Genomic DNA, 15405 nt, shown 5'->3' with positions numbered 1-15405 from the left:
TTTTTCCTGAAAATTTTGTTTCGCGGCACTCCTTCCCGCGCGGCCAATTGATCCCGCACCAAACAGCCCGCCGTCGTCTCCCTTTCACCAATTCCCGCGCCAAACAGCCGCGTAATACCGATCGTGAGCTGCGCAGTTCATCGTTCCCGTTCGCAGTACCGATCGCAGTACCGATCTCCCGTTCCGTTAGTTCCCGTTTACCGTATCAGTTCGTCGCCTGTTGACCATCAGTTCGTCGTCGTACAGGTTCGCCCCTTGGCTCCAGTACCGATCTCCATCAAGTCGCCGCCATCAGTCAAGCTGGCGAAGGAGGACGCGCGATGCTTCTCCTATCGCGCGAAGTGGTGGCGGCACGAAGGGAAACCGTGCGAAGGGAAGAAAAAAGCCTGCGAGGTGGAACCGAGAATCCCGTGATCTCTATTTGCATAGCCGGACTCCTTTGACATATATGCCAAGTTTCCCCCTCCAAATGCATAGCTATGTAAAATGCAAAGTCCAAATGCATAACGATTGGAGGGGATTTTTTTTGGAGTTTTATGCATTTTGGTAAATGCCAAGTCCATTTGCATAATGGTTGGAGTTGCTCTAACTATCGCATCCTAGCGCTTGTCGTATTAGAAAAATAATATTATTTTTGTATGATATTAAATAAAGATACTTTTTATATCAAAGTTGTATTCCTTAATGAAATCTACAAGTTTATAATTTTGAGTATTTATATTTAAGGTTCTTAAGATGCTCAAATATATATATATATAAAGCTTTGGCAGCGTACTAATCATGCTTCAGAGCTTGTTGCCTCACGAAAATTGTATTTTTCTTGAAAGGTGTCATATTTTTCTTATCATGCTTCGCCAGCGTACTAATCATATTTTTTATACTAAATAAAGTTGTAGCTGTGGATGATACCTATAAGTTTTTTGTTTTGAAGTTTTCATCCAAGGTCGTTAACATGCTCAAGAAAATAATACAAAATTTAAAGAAAATGATACAAAATTTACAGAGGCACATTAATCGCTTACCGAAGCTTTTCTTTTTAGAAAAAATGATATCTTTCTACATAAAGTTTAATAAATATATCTATCATATGAAATGTATAGCCCTCGAGAAAATATACATATTTCATTTAAAAAATAATTTTATTCAACATCAAATAATAAATACATGATTTTTTCCTAAAAAACTTTGGTATGGGATTAATATGTAGCTTAAATTTTTTTATTTTTTTCTTCAGTACTTTAACAATCTCAAATAAAAAAAATTCAAAACTAGAAACACATAAATTTCATGATAGCTACAGCTTTGGCATAAAAAGTATTTCACACCTTTTAAGGGAAAATATAATTTTTGTGAGATGATAAGCCTTGGTGCACGATTAATATGTTGCTAAAACTTTACATTATCTTCTTGAGCATCTCAACAACCTCAAATGTAAAAACTCAAAACTGTGATATGCAACTTTGATATAAAAACTATCTGCATTTGACACCATATAAAAAAGATATTATTTTTGTAATGCAACAAGAGTTGGTACACGCCTATTATGTTGCTAAAATTTTTATATTATTTTCTTGAACATATTACATGAAAAACTCAAAACTAGAAAGTTGTAAATCTCGATACCTCATTGAAATCTACAATTTACATATAAAAATCATCTTATCTAATTCTTATCGAAGAGTTATGATTTTTATAAGGTTGAGTCTTGTCAAGCCACTCCCGGTCGAGTGGCATGACAATAATACTATTACGCCAATGGAAGTGGGTGATGAAAGGTCCTAATATGGCTAGAGGAGGTGAATACCTTATTTAAAAATTCTACAAACTCACAAGAGCAAGGAGTTAGTAAATAACAAAGCGAAGCTTTTTGTTCTAGCTCTAAAAAGAGGGTTTGCAAGCCACTTATCTCAACAATTATAGTTACTGAGATCACTAGGCTAACAAGAGCTAAGTCTCTACAAGCTACACCAGTAAACTAAACTACACAAGGTAAAGCTAGCAACTAAAACTAATTACACTACTTTGCGAGAATATAAATAGAGAGAATGTGATCTTTATACCACTGTGTAGAGGCAAGTGAACCAATCAATATAATGAAGACCAATCACCAGGAGAAATCCAATCAAATACAAGAGATGGACACTGATTTTTTTTCCCAAGTTTCACGTTCTTGTTGGCATGCTAGTTTCCATTGTGTCGACCAACACTTGGTGGTTTGGAGGCTAAGATGTGTTGCATGAACCTCGTCCTCATGTAGGACACTGCAAGAACCTACCCACAAGTGAGGTAGTTCAACGACATGCGCAATTCACTAGAGTTGCCTTTGGTGCTCGGCCGAGGAAGGCACAAGAGCCCCTCACAATCATTAAGAGATGGCCACAAACAATTACCAACTCATGTCAATCCTCCTCCGCTGCTCCAAGCCATCTAGGTTGCGGCAACCACCAAGAGTAACAAGAATTCCATAGCCATAACAATCCCGAAATGTCACTACATGTAATCCCTCATGCAAATGTACTTGGAATCACTTCTAATCTCACAAAGATGGTGAATTTATAAAGGAGATGAGTGAGAGGTGTTTGTTTAAACTCACAAGGATATCAAGTATATCAAAGTGCCAAGGGAGACACCTAAGATATGGCCACCACGTATTTATAAGCAACCCCAACAAAATAGTTGTTACCCTCTGGAAACAACCTTTGTCAGGGGCGTCGGACGCTACTGTTGACAGTAGATAAGTACTCTTTTTAACCATCAAATAGCATGAGAAATGATTAAAATGAGAATACTATCTAGCTATAGGGGTTATCACTAACAGAATTCTATAAGTTTTGGTGTTTATCTATTTCAGTAGGGGGTTATCGGAATAAGAACCAAAGGAGGTCCACATGTCAGATTTACATAGAGAGAACACGTGAAAAGTCAATTCAGGAATACTCTAGAAGCCACGGGAAGGTGACCCTACAAAGTGGGGCCACCCTGGCAGCCAGCCAGGGGTGGGCACCCCTGACAAGTGGGGCGACCGCCTGGCCCCTTCCACCAATCAGGTGCAACCTTGCGGATCCTGCCTCCACCACCTTTGAGAATTAATCTTAAGCGCACGTTTAAGTCAGTTTGATCCAAGGATTGTGGTGATTCCTAGGGGCTATAAATAAAGGCCCTGACCCCCTGGAGGAGGACTTCATTATTCTTTGAGAAGATCAAGAGAACTAGACAGAGAGGGGTCTCTCGAATGGATCTGTCTCTGTAGGATTCTTAGCCACCATCTCAATTAGATCTCTATAGTTCTTTAGCATAGCTACCTAGGATTAGATCTAGGAGTCAAGTTAATCTTGGAGTCCGGATCAATCTTTAGTTCGTGGTAAACTCTTATTCTCTTGGTTATATTTATATTAGTTCTTGCTACTGTTGACGGTCCTTAAATATCAAATATAATCAACAAATAAATAGAGAAAATGACCCAAATGCAACCAACACCCAGACTTAGGGTTTTATCTGACAGAATTCCACGAGTTTTGGTGTTTGTCTATTTCTGCAGGGGGTTATCAGGAAATATGGAGGAAAGGCCCACACGGCGGGTTTACATAGAGATATTAACATGCTGCGCAATTTTCCCTAACCTAGAAGAGTCCAGAAGCCACAGGAACGAGCGGGAGGCCGAGCGGGCCCAGGGACAGGGCGCCCGCCGTCCCCCCTTGGGCGCTCGCCCTGCTGCCTAGGCCAATCAGACTCCGTCTCGCGGATAATGCTCCACCGACCTAGAGGATTAAGGAAAACCATGCGATTAAGGTCGGTTTGATCCGAAGGCCCATATTCATTTGGAGGGACTATATAAGCAGGCCCCCTGGCCCCTGGAGGAGGCATCTCTGAAACCCTAATTCATTCATTCATCTCGGGAGAAGAAGTCTCTGATCAAGCCCTAGAGCCACCACATCAACTAGATCTCTAGTTTAGTATAGCTACATAGTATTAGAACTAGAAGGGAGTCAATATTTGATTGGTTTCCGGATCTGTCAAGAGGATTCTTGGTAATTCCTCTACTGTTCTTCATTTGTTCATCATTGTTCTTCAATATTATGAATATGACTTTGTTCTACTTCAGTATATTGATTATGACTTTGCTCTACTTGTTTATATTTGCAATTATATCGTTTAGTTTATCATAGTTATATGCTTGGCTTAGTTAGATTGGAATTATATACATATTTAGGATCATATAGTGTTTATCCATGTGTACAATGGGTAAATGATAAGTATTGTGTAGGCGTGGTGCCTATACCGTATTTATCTGCGATTGTACCCTATATGCCGGATCACGGGTGAAAGGTCCTAATATGGCTAGAGGGGGGGTGAATAGCCTATTTAAAAATTCTACAAACTCACTAGAGCAAGAGGTTAGTAAATCACAAAGCGAAGCTTTTTGCTCTAGCTCTACTGGGGTGTTTGCAAGCCACCTATCCAACAATTCTAGTTGATATAATCACTAGGCACACAAGAGCTATGTCACTACTTACACTAGAAAGCTACCTAAAGTTTCTATACAAGTAAGTAAGCTACTCTAGTTTGCGGGAATGTAAAAGAGATGGTTTAAACTTTATACCGCCGCGTAGAGGGGATGAACCAATCAATAATATGAAGTCCAATCACCGGGAGAAATCCAATGAACAATCACAATGGAGACACACAATTTTTCTCTCGAGGTTCACGTGCTTGCCGGCACGCTACGTCCCCGTTGTGTCGACCTACACTTGGTGGTTCGGTGGCTAAGAGGTGTAGCACGAACCTCGTCCTCACTAGGACACCACAAGAACCTACCCACAAGTGAGGTAACTCAATGACACGAGCAATCCACTAGAGTTACCTTTCGGCTCTCCGCCGGGGAAGGTACAAGACCCCTCACAATCACCGGGAGATGGCCACGAACAATCACCAACTCGTGCCAATCCTCCTCCGCTGTTCCAAGCCGTCTAGGTGGCGGCAACCACCAAGAGTAACAAGAAAACCGCAGCTAGAACGATCCCCAAGTGCCACTAGATGCAATCACTCAAGCAAATGCACTTGGAATCACTCCCAATCTCACAAAGATGTATAATCTATGAAGGAGATGAGTGGGAGGTGTTTGCTTAGGCTCACAAGGATGTCAAGTATGTTAGAATGCCAAGAGTGTAAGCCCTAAGCCGGCCAAACACGTATTTATAGCCCCTCAAACAAATAGAGCCGTTGGCTCTTTCACTGGGCGAAATACGGGGTCACCGGACGCTCAACACCAGCGTCCGGTGCACCAACGTCAGCCACGTGTCAGAGTCTAACGGTAACCTGCAGTGCACCGGACGCTGAGCAAGTTAGCACCGGACGCGTCCGGTGCACACCGGACTCATGCGCAGAGAACTTTGCAAACTTGCAGGGTCACCGGACGCAAGCCACCGGACGCACCCTGAGCATCCGGTGCTCACCGGACTCATGCGCAGAGAGATTTGCAAAACCTCCTCACACCGGACGCACACCACCGGACGCTCCAAGCTGCGTCCGGTGCCTATTGTCCGGTGCCTAACCCGAACCGAGTCAGGCTGCCTGCTCACCGGACGCTCAGACACAGCGTCCGGTGCCTCTGAGCCAGCGTCCGGTGAGTGTTCCTCAGCGAGAAACACTCCCGTGACTTCTCCAAATTTCCCACCGGCGCAATAGAAAATATGCACTTCATTTTCTCGAAAAGCGCCGAATCCCGCCGAGCAAGCTCGGCGGGAGGGAGAGAGGAACCCATCCTCTCTCTACCCTTGAAACTCCACCTCCTTCTCAAAGTGTGCCAACACCACAACGTATGTACCAACAAGTGCACGTGTGTTAGCATTTTCACAATCATTTTCTTTGAAGGAGTTAAGTTAGCTCACTAGGTTCTAAATGCATGCACATGAACAATAACACCTAGTGGCACTTGATAACCGCTTAGCCAAAGAATTCCCCTCTTTATAGTACGGCTATCTATCCTAAATGTGATCACACCCTCTATGGTGTCTTGATCACCAAAACCAAAACCCTAAGCAATACCTTTGCCTTGATCTCCATAGGGTTTTGTTTTTCTCTTTCTTCTTTTCCAAGTTGAGCACTTGATCATGTTGTGATTATCACCATCAACACCATGATCATCACTTGCTCCATCACTTGGCATGTACCAACCTCATTAAGTCTACACACACTTAGCATAGAGGTTAGTACTAGGATTTTATCAATTATCCAAAACCAAACTAGGGCTTTCAATCTCCCCCTTTTTGGTAATTGATGACAACCCTTTTTTACAAAGATTTTCGATAAAATTTTCTTGGATTCATGTTGCTTGCCCAAGCATTTTACCATGTGCAAAGGTTATGGACAAGTTTCATAAACCCAAATTGGTAGCAATTGCTCCCCCTACATATGTGCTAAGAGTTTGGATTTGAAAGCTCGCACATATGCTTGAATAGGAAATATAGGAGTCAATTTCTACCAAATGATGCTAAGGTGTAAAGAATGGACCTTTGAAGCGTGATACCAATCGGAGTTGCCAATATACACCATCCTTAGCACCATGAGTAACTAGACATTCACAAAACTAGAACACCCCGTGAGATCAATATTATAAACAAGGTTCTAGTACCACTTGTGAAATAACTAAAAGTCTAGTTACACTTCCTATGCATGCTAGTTCTTCATTTCATCAATCAAGCCTACAACTAGCATACACCACACAAGCAAGGCATCGGAGAGAAAACTCCTAAAACTAATGCAAATGCAAGCAACCATATGTGATGCACATACAAATGCAACATACAAGTTTATGAGCTTGCTCCCCCTACTGGTGTGCTTCAAAATTTTAATTGATCCCCTTCTTTTATCATGTTACTCCCCTATCTTAAGTCTTTGGGAAATTTTCTCCCCCTTTGTCATCAATGACCACAAAAGGTGAGCTCAAATTTTAGATAGGTTAGTGTGAAACCATGTGAAGTGAGATCATTTTCCCAAATTGGTCCAATCTAGATTACTTGCCTAAGATATTTAACTCGGTTTGATCTAAGGACAAGCTTCTTCACACCTCCAAATAAGGGTTATCTTGTACCATGTTGAGTTAAACACTTATAGCTCATATTCTAGATCAAACACTAGGATTGCAAGCCCACAAACATGTCATATGCTACCACTAGATCAAATCAAGCATAGAGGCAATAGTGGTACCATATAAGCATCAAATTCATTTGATTTTCATGAATGATCCTAAGACAAGTAAGGAATGACTAGATGCACTACACAAGTCCTTAGCATAGGATGGATGACATGTCAAACAATTTTACCTTGATTTGCTCGAAGGAGAGGCACGTCATATAGTGGGGGTGCATCAACACATATTTGAGAAGTCAAGTATGTTCAATTCATTCCTTAGCTTGCAAAACCTCTTCTCATCAAGTGGCTTGGTGAATATATCAGCAAGTTGATCATCGGTGCCTATACTCTCAATGCAAATGTCCCCTTTTTGTTGGTGATCTCTTATGAAGTGATGGCGGACATCTATGTGCTTTGTTCTTGAGTGTTGAACCGGATTGTTGGTGAGCTTCACGGAACTTTCATTGTCACATAGCAATGGCACTTGCTTGAAGTTGATTCCAAAGTCCTTCAAAGTTGCCTTCATCCATAGGATTTGTGCACAACAACTACCGGCCGCAATGTATTCCGCTTCGGCGGTTGATAGTGCAACACTATTTTGCTTCTTGGATGACCATGAGACAAGTGATCTTCCCAATAGTTGACATGTGCCTGATGTGCTTCTTCTTTCAACTTTGCATCCCGCATAGTCCGAGTTGGAATATCCAACAAGTTCAAACTTTGCACCTTTGGGATACCACAAACCAACATTTTGTGTATGCTTCAAGTACCTCAATATTCTCTTTGTTGCTTTCAAATGACTTTCTCTTGGTGAGGCTTGGAATCTTGCACACATGCATACACTAAACATGACATCCGGTCTTGATGCGGTCACATAGAGTAGGCTTCCAATCATAGACCGATATAGCTTTTGATCCGCCATGTTTCCACTTGTATCACTATCTAGGCTTCCATTTGTTCCCATTGGTGTGCTAATTGATTTTGCATCATCCATACCAAACTTCTTGAGCATGTCTTTTATGTACTTGCCTTGACTCACAAATGTGCCATTCTTCAATTGCTTGATTTTAAGACCAAGGAAGTAACTAAGCTCTCCAATCATTGACATCTCAAACTCATTAGCCATCATGTTTCCAAACTCCTCACAAAATTCTTGATTGGTTGATCCAAATATGATATCATCAACATATATTTGCAACACAAACAAGTCTTTGCCAATCTTCTTGGTGAAGAGAGTGGTGTCAACCTTGCCCATCTTGAAACCTTTAGAGAGTAAGAAATCTCTCAATCTCTCATACCATGCTCTAGGTGCTTGCTTCAAACCATACAATGCCTTTCTTAGCTTGTAAACATGGTTGGGTTTCTTGTCATCTTCAAAACCGGGAGGTTGCTCAACATAAACTTCTTCATTGATATATCCATTGAGAAATGCACTTTTCACATCCATTTGGTATAGCTTGATGTTATGAGCACAAGCATAGGCCAACAAGATCCTAATTGCTTCCAATCTTGCAACCGGGGCATATGTTTCACCAAAGTCAAGACCTTCAACTTGAGTATAGCCTTGTGCTACCAATCTTGCTTTGTTCCTTACAACTATCCCATCTTGATCTTGCTTGTTGCGAAAGACCCATTTAGTACCAATAACATTGTGATCACTAGGCCTCTCAACTAATTCCCATACTTGATTTCTCTTGAAATTGTTGAGCTCTTCATGCATAGCATTAACCCAATCAACATCTCTCAATGCTTCATCTATCTTCTTTGGCTCAATGTGAGACACAAAGGAGAAATGCTCACAAAATGATGCTAATCTTGATCTAGTTTGCACTCCTCTTTGAATGTCACCAATGATATGATCCAATGGATGATCTCTTGCAATGTTTGTTGGTTGGAGTATTTGCACTTGATTGCTTGCACTTGGTTGATCATGAGATGATGTACTAGCTTGTTGATCTTGCACTTGAGTACCACTTGTACTAGCTTGATTTTGATCATGAGAACAACTAGCTTGCACATTAGAGGTAGGAAGCACTTGATCTTTGTCATCTTCAACATCAATCACCTCTCTAGGCCTCAAATCACCAATATCCATATTTTTCATTGCATCGGCCAATTGAGTGCCTCTCACATCATCTAGATTCTCATCTTCCTCTTGAGAGCCATCGGTTTCATCAAACTCAACATCATGCACCTCCTCAAGAGTACCACTAGCCAAATTCCAAACTCTATAAGCTTTGCTAGTAGTGGAGTAACCAAGCAAGAAACCTTCATCACATTTCTTTTCAAATTTACTCAATCTAGTGCCTTTCTTCAATATATAGCATTTGCAACCAAAAACCCGAAAGTATGCAATATTGGGCTTTCTTCCATTCAAGAGCTCATATGGTGTCTTTTCCATCATTGGGTGACAATAGAGTCGGTTGCTATAGTAGCAAGCCGTGTTGATTGCTTCGGCCCAAAAAGAATGACTCACATTGTATTCACTCAACATTGATCTTGCCATGTCAATCAAGGTTCTATTCTTCCTCTCAACAAGACCATTTGATTGTGGAGTGTACTTGGCCGAGAATTGATGCCTAATGCCAAATTCATCACAAAGCTCATCAACTCTAGTATTCTTGAATTCACTTCCATTGTCACTTCTCACTTTCTTGATGGTTGTTTCAAACTCATTGTGTATTCTCTTGACAAATGATTTGAAGGTTGCAAAAGCATCACTCTTGTCACTAAGAAAGAATACCCATGTGTATCTTGTGAAATCATCCACTATCACAAATCCATATTTATTTCCACCAATGCTTGTGTATGTGGTTGGTCCAAATAGATCCATGTGCAACAACTCAAATGCCTTGCATGTACTCATGATGCTCTTCTTTGGATGAGTGTTGCCAACTTGCTTTCCGGCTTGACATGCACTACAAAGCTTGTCTTTCTCAAATGTGACATCTTTCAAGCCTCTAACAAGATCATGTTTGACTAACTTGTTCAATTGTTTCATTCCAACATGACCAAGCCTTCTATGCCATAACCAACCCATGCTAGATTTAGTGAGCAAGCATGTTGATAATTGAGCTTCACTAGCATTGAAATCAACCAAGTATAGATTCTCATATCTAAAGCCTTTGAATATCAAGTTAGAGCCATCTACACTTATGATCTCTACATCATCAACTCCAAATATGCATTTGAAACCAAGATCACAAAGTTGAGCTACGGATAGCAAGTTGAAGTTCAAGCTCTCTACTAGTAGCACATTGGAAATGCTAAAGTCATTGGATATAGCAATTTTACCAAGCCCTTTGACCTTGCCTTTGCCATTGTCACCAAATGTGATACTATCAACACCATTGTCATCATTTGGATTGATTGAATTGAACATTCTTGAATCACCGGTCATGTGTTGTGTGCACCCACTATCAAGCACCCAATGCCTTCCTCCGGCTTTATAGTTTACCTACAAAACAAATCAATGTTTCTTAGGTACCCATACTTGTTTGGGTCCTTGGAGGTTAGTGACTAAGCTCTTTGGTACCCAAATGGCCTTCTTCTTTGGACCCACAATTGGTGTACCAACAAACTTAGCATGCACACCCTTCTCACCCTTGGTAAGCACATAACAAGAATCAAAAGGAATGTAAGGTGCATTAGCAATTTTCTTGTTCTTGTTCATTTTATTGCAATTAAGCTCTAGGTGCCCAACTTGCTTGCATTTGTTGCAATACCGACCATTGCTCTTCACAAAGCTAGGCTTGTGAGTTGCAAATGCTTTCTTGCCCTTCTTGGGGGTATAGCCTAATCCCTCTTTATTGAGAGAAAACCTTTGGCTACCCAAGCACTTTAGCAAGCGGGCCTCACCACCATAGGCTTTGCCTAAGGCGTGAGTGAGCTCATCCACCTCTCTCTTGAGAGTCTCATTCTCAACCTTTAGTGAGGTATCACAAGTGACACTAACACTAGAAGTAGAGATAAAGTTGGTGGTGGTGGATGAAGACCTACAAGAAGAGTTAGTGGCAACAACAATAGGTAGGTTGGGTGATTCTTTAATTAAGTCACATGTTGTGCCCACATCACATGATACAACAACCTTTTCCTTGTTCTCTTCTAATAACAAGGAGTGAGCTTTCTCAAGCTTGGTGTGAGCCTTGCCAAGCTTCTCATGGGCTTCCACTAGCCTCTCATGATTAGCATTGAGCTCATCAAAGGATTGCTCAAGAGCTTTTAACTTCTTGGCCAATTCTTTGCACTTCTTGTTTTTAGATTGAATAAGAGAATCGGCTTGTTCTAGCATGTCCATGAGTTGTTCATTAGTGAATTCATTTTCATCATCACTATCACTATCATGTTCATTTTCACTTTCACTCTCATCATATTGTACCTTGTGGCCCTTGGCCATGAAGCATGAAGGAGTGTCGAAGAGTGATGGCTTGTTGATAGCAATGCTTGCAAGCGCCTTCTTCTTGGATGCTTTTTCATCATCACTAGAATCATCATCCGAAGAAGCATCACTATCCCATGTCACAACATAGGATCCACCCTTCTTCTTCTTCTTGAAGACCATCTTCTTTTCTTTCTTTTCTTTCTTCTCCTTCTTGTTCTTCTTCTCATGCTCATCATGATCACTATTGTATGGACAATCCGCCACAATATGATCGGGGCTCTTGCACTTGTAGCATAGCCTCACATATTCCTTGTTCTTGGAGTTGTCCCTTCTCTTTCTTGTGTGATAGCCCTTCTTCTTCATCATCTTGCCAAACTTGCGGAAGAAGAGTGCTAGTGCTTCATCATCACTATCATCATTGGAGCACTCCTCATCGCTTGATTCTTCCTTCTTGGCTTTGCCCTTGTTCTTGCTCTTGGATGAAGAGCTAGCTTTGAATGCTACACTCTTCTTCTTCTTGTCATCATCATCCTTCTTCATGACCTCATCATCATCATTGTCATTGTATTGATCTTCGGTCATGACATCTCCAAGTACCTCATTGGGAGATACACCGGTCAATCCACCTCTAAAGATGATTGTTCTCAATGTCTTGAACCTCTTAGGCAAGCACATCAAGAACTTGTGAATGAAGTCCTCATCCTTCACTTTCTCACCAAGGCCCTTGAGATCATTGATGATGACTTGGAGCCTATAAAACATCTCCGGTATAGACTCATCATCCTTCATCTTGAAGTTGGATAGCTTGTCCTTGAGCATATACAACTTGGCACTTTTTACCATTGTAGTGCCCTCATATGTTTCTTCTAGCCTTGTCCATACTTCACTAGCCTTCTCAAGATCTTTGACTTGCTCAAACACCTTTGAATCAATGCCATTGTATATTGTGTTGAGAGCCATAGTATTGCATTGCTTGTTTGCTCTCTCATTATCGGTGGGATTTGCGGGGTCAAGGATCACAAAATCATTCTCCGTGACTTCCCACACTCTATCATTGATTGATCCAAGGTACATCTTCATTTTTCTCTTCCAATAGTCAAAAGAGCTTGTGCCATCAAAGAACGGTGGTTTGCCCCCAACATGGTTGAACACTATTTGAGCCATAATTTGAGCACCGAGGTTGTTAAGCCTTCACAATCGGTGACCACGGCTCCGATACCACTTGAAAGGTCCTAATATGGCTAGAGGGGGGTGAATAGCCTATTTAAAAATTCTACAAACTCACTAGAGCAAGAGGTTAGTAAATAACAAAGCGAAGCTTTTTGCTCTAGCTCTACTGGGGTGTTTGCAAGCCACCTATCCAACAATTCTAGTTGATATAATCACTAGGCACACAAGAGCTATATCACTACTTACACTAGAAAGCTACCTAAAGTTTCTATACAAGTAAGTAAGCTACTCTAGTTTGCGGGAATGTAAAAGAGATGGTTTGAACTTTATACCGCCGCGTAGAGGGGATGAACCAATCAATAATATGAAGTCCAATCACCGGGAGAAATCCAATGAACAATCACAATGGAGACACACAATTTTTCTCCCGAGGTTCACGTGCTTGCCGGCACGCTACGTCCCCGTTGTGTCGACCTACACTTGGTGGTTCGGTGGCTAAGAGGTGTAGCACGAACCTCGTCCTCACTAGGACACAACAAGAACCTACCCACAAGTGAGGTAACTCAATGACACGAGCAATCCACTAGAGTTACCTTTCGGCTCTCCGCCAGGGAAGGTACAAGACCCCTCACAATCACCGGGAGATGGCCACGAACAATCACCAACTCATGCCAATCCTCCTCCGCTGCTCCAAGCCATCTAGGTGGCGGCAACCACCAAGAGTAATAAGAAAACCGCAGCTAGAACGATCCCCAAGTGCCACTAGATGCAATCACTCAAGCAAATGCACTTGGAATCACTCCCAATCTCACAAAGATGTATAATCTATGAAGGAGATGAGTGGGAGGTGTTTGCTTAGGCTCACAAGGATGTCAAGTATGTTAGAATGCCAAGAGTGTAAGCCCTAAGCCGGCCAAACACGTATTTATAGCCCCTCAAACAAATAGAGCCGTTGGCTCTTTCACTGGGCGAAATACGGGGTCACCGGACGCTCAACACCAGCGTCCGGTGCACCAACGTCAGCCACGTGTCAGAGTCTAACGGTAACCTGCAGTGCACCAGACGCTGAGCAAGTTAGCACCGGACGCGTCCGGTGCACACCGGACTCATGCGCAGAGAACTCCGCAAACTTGCAGGGTCACCGGATGCAAGCCACCGGACGCACCCTGAGCGTCCGGTGCTCACCGGACTCATGCGTAGAGAGGTATGCAAAACCTCCTCACACCGGACGCACACCACCGGACGCTCCAAGCTGCGTCCGGTGCCTATCGTCCGGTGCCTAACCCTAACCGAGTCAGGCTGCCTGCTCACCGGACGCTCAGACACAGCGTCCGGTGCCTCTGAGCCAGCGTGCGGTGAGTGTTCCTCAGCGAGAAACACTCCCGTGACTTCTCCAAATTTCCCACCGGCGCAATAGAAAATATGCACTTCATTTTCTCAAAAAGCGCCGAATCCCGCCGAGCAAGCTCGGCGGGAGGGAGAGAGGAACCCATCCTCTCTCTACCCTTGAAACTCCACCTCCTTCTCAAAGTGTGCCAACACCACAACGTATGTACCAACAAGTGCACGTGTGTTAGCATTTTCACAATCATTTTCTTTGAAGGAGTTAAGTTAGCTCACTAGGTTCTAAATGCATGCACATGAACAATAACACCTAGTGGCACTTGATAACCGCTTAGCCAAAGAATTCCCCTCTTTATAGTACGGCTATCTATCCTAAATGTGATCACACCCTCTATGGTGTCTTGATCACCAAAACCAAAACCTTAAGCAATACCTTTGCCTTGATCTCCATAGGGTTTTGTTTTTCTCTTTCTTCTTTTCCAAGTTGAGCACTTGATCATGTTGTGGTTATCACCATCAACACCATGATCATCACTTGCTCCATCACTTGGCATGTACCAACCTCATTAAGTCTACACACACTTAGCATAGAGGTTAGTACTAGGGTTTCATCAATTATCCAAAACCAAACTAGGGCTTTCAACGGGGTAGTTCGTGGTGGTGACAGCTCCATTGATTCTTATATAGTCCCCCTCCCGTGTATAGGGCAGGCAGAGCAACATTATTACAGGGGAGTGATTGCTATGTTTCTCATCTTCCTTGATAATATCACTCTGCATGGGCGTAGTTCTGTCTCGCAATGATTGCCAAGTATAATTGCACTAACTATGAGATGCTAGACTTTATAGTTAAGAAAAACTTAGGAAATATTCTTGTAGTTCATCCTAATTCCATGCTAATGACTTGCTAGAATATCTGTTGAGGTGCTTATCATTATTATATGTGGCTAATTATGCTGATCAGATTAATTATCTTTGTCACCATTCATATTTTATCTATATTTTATGTGACATTAATCCCTGTATGAAAGAGATAGATAAATGCTCTCTATTACATATGCAATGATAGATACTCAATTCTATATTTCATTTCATAATCAACATTGATGATTAGCAATCCCTTTCCAGTGGTAAATATATAAATAACGATACCTGGAATACTTCTCGGTTAAAATGCTACATCGGTATTAATCTGTGCGCTTGCAGATCTCATTTATTATTCATTCAGAAGAGCAATTGCATATTTCAATACCGCGTCTCTCATGTCATGCTGGGGATGACAACTTGGCTTAAGTGGCATGAGGGATAGGTTTGACATTTTTGGCGCCGTTATTTGAATTAGAAAACTAAGTCTACTTTTGGTAATGACATTAAGAATGT

The sequence above is a fragment of the Sorghum bicolor genome, chromosome 10 (genome assembly GCF_000003195.3).
Source record: "Sorghum bicolor cultivar BTx623 chromosome 10, Sorghum_bicolor_NCBIv3, whole genome shotgun sequence".
NCBI lineage: Eukaryota > Viridiplantae > Streptophyta > Magnoliopsida > Poales > Poaceae > Sorghum > Sorghum bicolor.
Note: the sequence above shows the minus strand (reverse complement) of the source record.